This window comes from Urocitellus parryii, chromosome 4 (assembly GCF_045843805.1).
Source record: "Urocitellus parryii isolate mUroPar1 chromosome 4, mUroPar1.hap1, whole genome shotgun sequence".
Taxonomy (NCBI): Eukaryota; Metazoa; Chordata; class Mammalia; order Rodentia; family Sciuridae; genus Urocitellus; species Urocitellus parryii.
In genome coordinates, this window is record NC_135534.1 from 60,461,347 (window position 1) to 60,473,677 (window position 12,331).

The window sequence follows — 12,331 nt, forward strand, 5'->3', positions numbered from 1 at the left end:
TTTTAATTAGCATGATATTTTCCTGTTCCATCCATTTATGGGCAAATGCCATAATTTCATTTTTCTTTATGACTGAGTAATATATGCCATTGTGTATATGTACCACATTTTCTTTATCCATTCATCTGTTGAAGGGCTCCTAGGTTGGTTCCATAATTTAGCTATTGTGAATTGAGCTGCTATAAACATCGGCGTGGCTGTGTCACTCTAGTATCTTGATTTTAAATATTTAGGGTCCAAAACTCGGAGTGGGATAACTTGGTCAATGGTGGTTTTACTCCAAGTTTTCTGAGGAATACTGCTTTCCAGAGTTATTGTACCAATTTGCAGTCCCATGAGCAATGTATGAGTGTATTTCCCCCACCACAAATACATTCTCACCAATATTTATTGTTGCTTGTATTCTTAATAATTGCCATTCTGACTGGAGTGAGATGAAATCTCAGTGTAGTTTTGATTTGCTTTTCTCTAATTGCTAGAGATGTTGAACACTTTTCATATATTTGTTGACCAATCGTATTTCTTCTTCTGTGAAGTGTCTCTTCAAATCCTTTGCCCATTATTGGATTGGGTTATTTGGAATTTTTTCTTTGTGTGTGTGTGTGTGTGTGTGTGTGTGTGTGTGTGTGCCTGTCTGTCTGTGTGTTTTAATATAGCCTGGAGATTAATGCTCTATCTTAGGTGCAGGTGGCACATATTTTCTCCCATTCTGTAGGCTTTCTTCACAGTCTTCCTTATTACCTTTGCTGTGAAGAAGTTTTTTAGTTTGATTCTATACAATTTATTAATTTTTCTCCCTAGCCCTTTTTATATTTTATTTTGAGACATGGTCTCACTAAGTTGCTTAGAGCCTGAACAAATTGCAGAGGTTGGCCTCAAGCCTTTGATCCTCCTGGCTTAATGAGTTGCTAGAATTACTGGTACACACCACCGTGCTTGTCATGAGTCATTAATTAAGAATTTTAGGGGCTGGGGATGTGGCTCAAGCGGTAATGCGCTCGTCTGGTATGCGCAGGGTGCTGGGTTCAATCCTCAGCACCACATAAAAATAAAATAAAGATGTTGTGTCCACCAAAAACTGAAAAAAAAAATATTAAAAAATTCTCTCTTAAAAAAAAAAAGAATTTTAGAAGTGTTTTTAATTTTGTGTTTGTTGGCTCATCAGTGAGGTGATCAAAGTCTTCTTCTTTAGGATCACATTCATAGTAAGTATGAAATAATTAATAGTTAAATAAGGTATTCTAACAAAAATTCCTTATTATACTTGATTATAAATTATGAAAGTGTGAATCTACTGCTTAAAGAAATTGAGGTACAATCAGTTTCTCTGATAAACACTTATATTGCTTGATAAGAACTTATTGAATGAATCAATGAATTAACAACAAATAATAAGCAAACAAAGCTGTACCTTGGCACTCAGAAAAATTTGATTGTCTGATCATGAAAATGTTCTATGTAATTTTTTTAAAAGTAGGGATGGCGGAAAACAGTAACCTTAACCTATGCTTTCTCTCTTTCTCTCTCTGTTTTTTTTTCCTACTTTAGGAAAACTCATGTAACTTTAAGCTGTTTAGTGACCATACTAGCTTGATCATGCTGACTCTGAAGAAAACATATGTAACCCCAGCTTTGTTCATTCTTAATGGGATCCCAGGCCTGGAGGACATGCAAATCTGGATTTCCTTCCCATTCTGCTCCATGTATGTTGTGGCTGTGGTTGGGAATTGTGGACTCCTCTACCTCATCCGCTATGAGGACTCTCTGCACAGGTCCATGTACTACTTCTTGGCTATGCTTTCTCTAACTGACCTTGTCATATGCTCTAGCACAATCCCTAAAGCCCTCTGCATCTTCTGGTTTCACCTCAAGGAAATAGGATTTGATGAATTCCTGGTCCAGTTGTTCTTCATCCATACCTTCACAGGGAAGGAGTCTGGGGTGCTCATGCTTATGGCCCTGGACCGCTATGTGGCCATCTGCTACCCTCTTCGCTACTCAGTCATCCTCACCAATGATGTCATTGGAAAGGTTGGGCTCACCACCTTCCTAAGAGGGGTGTTGCTCATTACTCTTTTCACTTTCCTCACCAAGCGCCTTCCCTACTGCAGAGGCAATGTCATCCCTCATACATACTGTGACCACATGTCTGTAGCCAAATTATCCTGTGGCAATGTCAAGGTCAACGCCATCTATGGTTTAGTGGTAGCCCTCCTTATCAGAGGCTTTGACATCCTGTGCATCACAGTCTCCTACACCATGATCCTCCAGGCGTGGTCAGCCTCTCCCCAGCAGATGCTCAGCAAAAGTCCTTCAGCACCTACACCGCCCACATCTGTGCCATTGTCTTCTCCTACAGTCCTGCTTTCTTCTCCTTCTTTTCCTATTGCTTTGGAGGCCACACAATCCCTCCATCTTGTCATATCATCATGGCCAATATTTATCTGCTTTTGCCTCCCACCATGAACCCTGTTGTCTTATGGGGTGAAAACAAAGCAGATACAAGACTGTGTCATGCGGATCCTTTCAGGTTCTAAGGACACCAAGTCACACAACATATAAATAATAAGCATGTGCAAGTTGAAGAGAAGTAAATAATTATGTCTAAAGTTTGCCTGTTTTTGCTTTTCAGGAGATGGTAAATTCCTTAGCTGTGTAAGATAATACATCTGTTTTAACCACACATACACATACACATGGAACTTATAGAATTGTGCATTTTCCAAAAGTGCCTTGAGAATTTTAATGTCACTGGCATGCCCAGCAATTTTATATGAATTTCTCACCTTCTGGCATCTGTGAAGAAGTAGACTAATAAGTACACCAAGTTTCCTTTAAAAAGACCTAAGGAAAATTGAATAAAGTGTAATAATGTTATCTGAATATTGTTTTCAAATAGTAATTTCAAGATTGATGGCTAGTAGTGACATTCTTCTGGAAATATGTGCTACATATTTATTTTCTTTGTCTCTTTCTTTCTTTCTTTTTTTCTTTCCTTTTTTTTTTTTTTTTTTTTTTGGTGGTGGGAATGGTGTGGGAGTTGAACTCCAGGTGCGTTGCCACTGAACCACATCCCCAGCCTTTTATATGTTTTATTTTATGACAGGGTTTTACCAAGTTGCTTAGAGCCTTTCTATGTTGGTGAGGCTGGCCTTGAACTTGTAATGCTCCTGCCTCGGCCTCTCTTCCGAGCTACTGGGATTACAGGTATGTACCACCATGCCCAGCTACATGTTTCTTATTTTCTTTCTTCTAGTTATGTAACTTTAGTTATACATAACATTAGAAATCATTTTGACACAATTATAAAATCATGAAATATAATTTGCTCTAATTCAATCCTCAGTACTTCTTTCCTCACCTTCTCTCTCTCGATACCTACCTCTACTCTATTGATCTTTTGTCTATATTTTTATAGTTTTTTAAAAATGGCTTTCTTCAATGACTTCTTACTGAAAAAGGAATATGGAATGCACCCCATGAAGTATTTATTATTATGAGTCTGAAGTCTTTAGGCATCTTGCTAGAACCATAATTTTAGACAATATGTCTTTCCTAGTCTGGTCACATACAAAAGTATTTCACAACAGAATAATTGGACACTTAGTTTTCTCCAACAGACCCTTGAAAAGCACAAACTCTGGAAAGAGAGGTAGTTTTCTTAACCAAATGTAACAATAAATATATTTTTTTTCTAAGAACCACATGAGAAGTGATCAAAATCCATTTGTTTTAGTATATTTCCAATTATGGATACAATAAGGAAATGAGAAACTGGATAAAATGATCTTTTCATATTAATTCCTCATTAACTAAGCCAATTATAGAAGGAATATAGAGTAAACTGAATTTTAAACTTTTTATTGGTGCATTATAATTTTACATAATAATGAGATTCATTTTGTAATATCTATACATGCACATAAGAGAATTTTTCAATCTCCTTCCTGAGTACATTTCTTTCTCCTCCTCTTCTCCCTCTCCCTGATCCACTAGCCCTGTACACCTGGTCTCCCTACTATTATTATTGTTATCATTATCATTAATTTTAATTAGTGCATTATCATCATATATACATATATATGAATAAAGTGTGATATATTTGTTCATGGACATAGCATAATTTGGTAGAGTTCTGTTTTCTCTCATATTCAGAAGCAAAAGAGAGAGAATAAAAAAAAATTTAAAAAGGATTGTCAGGTGTGGTAGTACACTCCTGCAATTCCAGCAACTCTGGAGACTGAGGAAGGAGGATCACAAGTATGAGGCCAGCCTCATAAACTTAGCAAGACCCTGCCACAAAATAAAAAGGCTGGGAATGTACTCAGTGGTAAAGTGACCCTGGATTCAATTCCAAGTACTAAAACACAAAGGAGGGTGGATTTCGGGTATTTAGAAATCTTCAGGAAAGTGATCTGAAATTTATTTTTCTATCCAACTGACCAGAATATATGTTATCTCTCCCAAATTCAGTTAACTATAGTCAAATTATACTTTTTATTTTATGAATATTTCTTTATAATCTTATTGCAAAATGTGCAAACTTTATGGCATACACTTATATTTTTTCTTCACTTATTCCTCAGTAACTTAGTCTGAAGCATGGTCTGTGAACTAATGATTCCTCAAAGGAAGGCAGGCTTCAGGAACTGTTTTCCACATGCACTCTTCTTCAGACAATCCAAGATGTTTTTCCTTCTCCCTTAATCCTCCAACTGTACTCCTATTTCCTATCTCCCTGCTTCTCTAGTCAATCTCCCCAGCTGTTTTGACATAGGTTTTTTATACAGGTTTCTTTGAAAACATACATTATCATTAGTTATTTTGTTTCAACTTAAATATGTTTTATTTATTTACTTTTTTAAAGAAAAAGAGAGAGAGAATTTTTAATATTTATTTTTTAGTTTTCAGTGGACACAACATCTTTATTTTATTTTTTATGTGGTGCTGAGGATCGAACATAGCGCCCTGCGCATGCCAGGCGAGCGCGTTACTGCATGAGCCACATCCCCAGCCCTTAAATATGTTTTATTATTCTAACGACTTGAAACTATTTCTTTCATTCTCACTGAACAAATTAATATATGTTTCTCTTGGTATTTATTTTCATATTTACTGACTATTAACATTAATTTATATGTTTCAAAACTAATAAGGCTAGATACAACGTCTGTTAAAAACATGTGTCTGCTAACTTTGCAACAGAGAAATGCCAGCGGTGTTTCTATACACTAAACAAATATTCCAAAAAGAAAATAAATAAAACAATCTTATTTGTAATAATATAGAAATGAATAAAAATCCCTAGAAATAACTTTACCCAATCAGGCAAAATATTTGAGTAGTGAAAACAAAATCAAACTGAAAATATTAAAGATGATACAAAAAAGTGAAAAGATGTTCCATATTCCTGAATTAGAAGACTTGCTATTGTTAAAATGGTATTGTTAAAACACCCATAGTATTCAGTGATCTATAGACACATCACAATCTATAGGTCACAATAAAATTTGTATAGCAATATAAAAAAAAACAATCATAATATTCATATGGAACCACAAAGAAATCTGAATATCCAAAATGATTTTGAGAAAGAAGAATAAAGTTGGGCACTCATACTTAATTATTTCAATATACCTTATAAAATTCCACTCATTAAAACAATATAGTGAATAAGAACAGTGTGGGACAAAAATAGACATAGACCAATGGAAGAAAACAGAGAGCTGAGAAATAAACCCACACTTGTAGGATCAACTGATCTTCAACAAGGTGGAAAGAATAAACAACAGGAAAAGGATGGCCTCTTCAATAAAATATTTTGGTGAAACAGAATGTCCATATGCAAATGAAAAAAGTGGATGCTTATTAATTTGTAATTTTTAATTATGCATTATAATTATGCATTATAAGTATAAATAATAATGGGATTTGTTGTGCTACATTCCTATATGCACAATACATAATTTGGTATATCTCTCTCCCCTGTGCATCACTTCTTTTTCTCATTCCTTCTCTGATCCCCCAATTCCTAGTCTACTGGTCTCCCTTATATTTTCATGAGGTCCCTTTTCTTTCCTTTTTTCTCTCTAGCTTCCACATATGAGAAAAATCTCACTTGGCATAATGTTCTCCAGTTCCATCTGTTTTTCTGTGAATTGGTTAACTTTTTTCTTAACAAAACTCTATTGTGTATATATACCACATCTTTTATTATTCATTCATCTGTTGTCAAACCTAAGTTGGTTCCGTAACTTGGCTGTTGCAAATTGTTGCTGGAACAGTTAAGTCAACAAATTGGTAAGCAGGTATCACTATTATATGCTGACTTTAATTCTTTTGAATAAATATCAAGGAGTGGTATTGCTATGGACCCTTCTAACACAAAATTTATCAACAAATATATGAAAATGTGTTCGACATCTCTAGCAATTAGAGAAATGCAAAGCAAAGCTACTCTAATATTTCATCTCACTCCAGTCAGAATGGCAATTATCAAGAATACATGCAGCAATAAATGTTGGTGAGGATTTGGGGGTAAAGGTACTCACATGCTTTGCTGGTGGCACTGCAATTTGGTGCAACCACTCTGGAAAGCAGTATGGAGGTTCCTCAGAAAATTTGGAATGGAGCCATCCTTTGACCCAGTTAGCCACTGCTTTGTTTATACACAAAGGACTTAAAATCAGCATACTACAATGATGCAGCCACATCAATGTTTATAGCAGATCAATTCACAATAACTAAGCTATAGAACCAACCTAGGTACTCTTCAACTGACAAATAGACAAAGAAAATGTGGTATATATATTTGATAGGATGTTACTCAGCTTTCAAGAATAATGAAATTATGGCATTTGCAGATAAATGGATGGAATTGGAGAATATCATGCTAAGCAAAATAAGCTAATAAAAAAGGCCAAATTTCTTCTTTGATACACAGATGCTAATTTACAATAGGGAGGGACTAGGGAAGAAGACAGTTACTTTAGTTTAGATAGAGGGGAGTGAAGAGAAGGGAGAGGACATGGGGATAGGAAGGATATTAAAATGAATAAAACATTCTACTTATATACATATATGATTCATGACTGGTGTGATTTTAAAAAATCTACAATCAGATAAATGATAAATTATACTCTATTTATGTAAGACATATAAAAGTGCATAAATGCATTTTACTGTCATATATAACTAACAAAAAAAATTTTTTTTAATGCAGGACACAGTGGCACACACCAGTAATCCTAATGGCTAAGAAGGCTGAAGCAGGAGGCTCATGAATTCAAAGCCAGCCTCAGAAAATTCAAGACATTAAGCAACTCAGTGAAATCCTGTCTCTGAATAAAATAAAAAATAGGGTTGGGAATGTGGCTCAGTGATCAAGGACCCTTCAGTTCAATTCCCAGTTATCCCCTCCAAATGCAGTACTATTGCTTTTGTTGACAATATAATAAATGTGCTCTTAGACAATTTGTTTTTATTAAAATGATATTAGCAATGGGTCTCAAAATCTGATAAACTTTGGCTAAAAGAGATTTTAATATATTTAGAGACCTAAAATAGCCCTGTAATTATTGTGGATATAGATAATATCAATGGGAAATCATGAGCATATGAATTCTAAGTTAATTTATCCAATATATTAACTCTGTGATCTCAAACATGTTTCATGATTTTGTGTGCATCTGTTTCTGCATTTATAAAATGTAAAAAGAATGTCACATAACTCAATGAGGGTTGTTATCAGGATTATTTTTTAAACATGTAACATACTTAAAATAAATTATAGCTTGTTGGAATTATAATAAAAGGACTTATTAAAATTTTTATTGTGAAATATATAAAGTAATCCTGGATCTAGTTTGCATGTAGGTAAAGTTGTCATTGCAGGAAGTAGTTTATGAAAGTGTATTGTTCAATACTACTAAACTAGGTGTATTCATCAATAATCTTGTACAACAAAGAATTAAAAGATCATGTGGATTTCTGATTCGTATAGGTTTATGTGAGTTTGGGAGGAAGAGAATGAGTGTTTTGAGGACTATTACTAAGGTTACCCAGAGAAAGATAGGCTACTCTGCAGACTGTCAAAGAGAAAATTGCCTCATGCTCCCTCCCCTTTTACGTAACACAGCTCAGACTATCTAAGTCAAACAGACAGATATGTAAGAACTTCGAGTTTCTCTCCTCTTGTAGCTAATCAATCAATTGATCACTTAGTATTATTTAATCTTTAGAGCTTCCGACCCAATTATTTTCTGAGTTGCCTTCTCTAACTCAAAATTGAAAAAAATCCTAGAGACACAAGTTGAGAGAAAAATCCCTCAGAACTTTGTGTATATACATAATTTTAAAATATGGGAAGAGATTTCCACATCCTACCTTTATTTCAAGAAATCTCCTGAAAGCTTTCCTACCTGAGGCCTGTTACTCTTTTCTTCTTGCCTTTTTCTCCTTTTTGGAAGGGGAATGTCAATCTTATCCTTGACCCACTATTACATTATAGGAGTTCATAAGTTGTTTGATTTCACAGAATCACAGTTGGAGGACAATTTACTTCATGATTAATTGTGCCCCAAGTTTTATCCATATCTGATATAGATGAGACTTTTGAGTTGATCTGGGTAGAAGTAAGGCATTTGAGACTAGTAGAATAAAGTAAATATAGTTTGCTTGTGAGAAAAACATGAATTTGAGGACCAGGTACAGAATGGTATGGATTGAATGTGTCCTCATTGTGTCAAAGTTCATTGGTCAGAAACTTATTCTTCAAAACAACAGGGTTGAAAGCTGGGATCTTTAAGGATTCTGCTTCATGAATAGATTAATGTTATTATATGACAATGAGTTCATTATTGCCCTAAAAGGGTCATTCTAAAGGATAAGTTTGTCCCTTCCTTTTACCCATGTGATACCTTCCACCATGTTATGATACAAAACGAAAGCCCTGACCAGATGCATTTCATTGAAATGGACTCTCCAGCCTCCAAAATTGTGGACCAAATCAACTTCTATTGTTCATAAATTGCTCACTCTGTGGTATCCAATCATTGCAGCACAAAATGGACTTAACACTTTGAATACATCAGATTTATGGTACATTGATATTAAAAATGTAAAATGACACAGTGTCTGAAAGAAAACATTTTACAGTTACTCAAAATGTTAAACATAATTAGCATATGATACAGCACATACTCAAAATAATGGAAAACAAGTGTTTAAACTAAATCTTATCTCTGAGTATTTATTGTAGTATTATTAGCTAAAACAGGTGGAGAATCTCTATGTTCATTAGTTAACTAATGTGTAAACAAAAAGAGTGTTTCTATGAAATGCATCAATATTCTGCCTTAAAAAGAAAAGATGTACTGGGACAGCCTGTGACATGAACTTTGAAAACATTATACTAAGAAAGCCAGACAAAAAGTCTACCTATTGTGTGATTCTTTTTATATGGTTTTCCAGAATAAGTTAAGTAAACAAACACAAAAAGCAAATTTGTTTTTGCATGGGTTGGGGGCACAGGACAATAAGGAGATACTAATTAATAGTTATGAAGTTTTCTTTGGGAGTGATGGAAATATTATGTAATTATATAGTGACAACTGTTGCATAACATTGTCAATGTATTAAAAGTCCCTCAAAGTACATTTTAACATGGGTAAAGTGGTCACTTTTATTTTATAGAGTTTTCATCTCAATAAAAATAGTTTAAGATTTGTGCTAAAATCGTTCTCTGCATATATATTTGTTTATCATATACTATAAGATAAAAGAATATAGATGTCTATGAATAGGAGAGTGGTTTAAAAAGCATATAAATATACACTGCACCTTGGATGAGTTATACTGAAACTGAATAATCCTTTTTTGAATATGCTTAAAATATAATGTCAATTTTAAGTGATAAAATTTATAGTTTAATATGTTATTAACCAAAATATTTTTAAACATAATAATTGTATATTAAGAAATGTCTCAGAAGGCACATCTACATTATAGAATGTAAGAGTTATATATAACTTTTCAAACACATTTTATCTCACATATTAATTTTTTAATTAATAAAAATATACAGGTTGGCCATGATTTGGGTACTAATGTAAAGGGATATAAAATTAGGGTCACTTATTGTGTTTTATTATTGGTATGTTCACTATAATCATTACTATCTCAAACATTCAATGTTTAATTACATTAAGTTTTTTAAGTGTGCATAATACCCAAACTTTTGATAAATTTCTACAAGGTAACATTTATCACCAGCTTCATGTGAAATTAAATTTTATGAAAACCAGAACTCATGTTATGTGATGATTTTTTTAGTTCCTAGTCTGACTTTTGAATTTCAAATTATTCAATCACATTATTTTTTAAAATATAATAAAATGAATATAGAAGAATGCAATTATGCCACTTGCTCCTGCAAAAGAGATCATCATCTTGAGCAAAAAAGTCAGAAAAACACGTATTGCATATTTTCTTTCATATGACAAAACTAGAACAAATGGGGAGAAGGTTATCATGAATGTAAATATGACAAGATTAGTGTAAAGTAAGGGAATCAATGTAGAGAGATAAGGAAAAAAAGGGAAGGTAATGGGGAGTGAATTTGATTAAACCATGTTATAAGCATGTACAATACATGACACAATGAAACAAACTATACTGTATAATAAAAAATTTGAAGTAAATTTTGATGACAGAGTTTCATGTGATATTTAGCACATGTTTTAGAAATAGCCTAAGTAACTCAGTAACAACATTGAAACCAAAAAGAAAATATGAATCTACAAATGTGAATGATTGAAACATTTTGTACTTAAATACTTTTCTATCTGTATCTCACAAGGCCTTAATTACAAATAAATTTCTTGAAAATACTATTAAAATCATGATTTTTATTAAAAATAACATGATCATTCTCCCTTCAGTTTTCATATGCTCATGTGAAAACATGCACATAGGTATATGCAAATGAAATTATTTTACTTTTTTATGTATTATCACACAGGCCGTAGAAAGCTCCGCAGTCTTTTTCCTCTACCGTAAGAGTAATCTTGTTTCCACACCAATTCTGTTATATACTTCAGGATATATAAGATACATTTTCCTTTAAAGGCTCAGTTTAATTCTACAGATATCAAAGGATTTCAACAGTAGTACCAGGCATGTAAATATTGTAGATTCTGATATTTTTGAACAAGACCCAGAATAGCTAGATAAGATTGTTTTCATCTCCTTGTTTTGCTATTCATAAATGAGGTGTTAAAGGATACAGGAAAGGGGTACTACTTAAAAAGTATTTTTTGTTGATATTAGTAGATACATTGGTGAGAGATTTTGCTAATGTGCAGAGCTGCTTTGAATATATCCTGACTGATAGCTTTTTCTCAGAAATACATTTTTGATTCCACTCACCTAGTTCAAACACAGACAGCATTGGGAAGATTGCTTTTGTCTTTGAAAATGTTTACTTTTTACAATTCTTAGATTTCTATTCAGTGCCACTTTTCATAATGAGTGTGAATATTTGTTTTCCCTAGACAAATTGACACTATTAGAAGTGGTGGCAATCAGGTATAAATTGAAATGGAAAAGAACCAAAGTAATGCCATTTTGTTATGACCTGACTCCATTTTATGGTTGCTTAACAGGTTTTTTTTTTTTTTCAGCCTCCTGGATCTCTGTGGACAGTACACTAGGACCTTCCTGCATCCCTGACAATGGCCCTGATGTATAACAAAGATGACTCTGAAATGTGTAATCAAACAATTTTCTCATGTAATCAAAATATCTGTCTCAACAGAGTCTTTCTGACCTATATGTGCTCAGTTGTTTTTGTGATTTTTGCCTATATGAACTCTATACTTCCAAAATTCAGGTGCTGGGAGTTCTTTGAGGTGCTAGCCTGCTCCCAGCCACTTGCCAAGCATGTTCATTAAAGGACTTTTTCCCCCTTTCTATTTGGCTCAATATGTGTGGTGGATTGTAATTCTCATGCACTCTGTAATAGCATCACCCATGATAAGAAGAAATAGCTAGAAAAGCGTTGATAATTATGGTCAGAGCCCTGTTGCTTCTTACCTGTCCCTCCTTGCCCATCCAGAGCAGAATCTCATTAAATTGTTCTTTTCTACCCAGACTTAGGCATGACTCTGTTTCACTCATCTTGGCAGAAGTGACTAGAATGAGCCCACTGTCACGTGGACAGAAGAACTTGGGTTGCAAAAATTGACTATGATCAAGTGAGGAAATAAACTTACCATTATGGGCTTTGAAGTGAGAAAAAACACAGATGCTTTCAAAATAATACTTTGTGGTG

The 12,331-nt window shown here is 33.8% G+C and overlaps 1 pseudogene; it reads left to right on the forward strand.

Annotated features, from left to right (window-relative positions):
- The first annotated feature begins 1,596 nt into the window (after positions 1–1,596).
- LOC113177536 (olfactory receptor 52N4-like) lies at positions 1,597–2,562 on the forward strand (annotated as a pseudogene).
- The last annotated feature ends 9,769 nt before the right edge of the window (positions 2,563–12,331 follow it).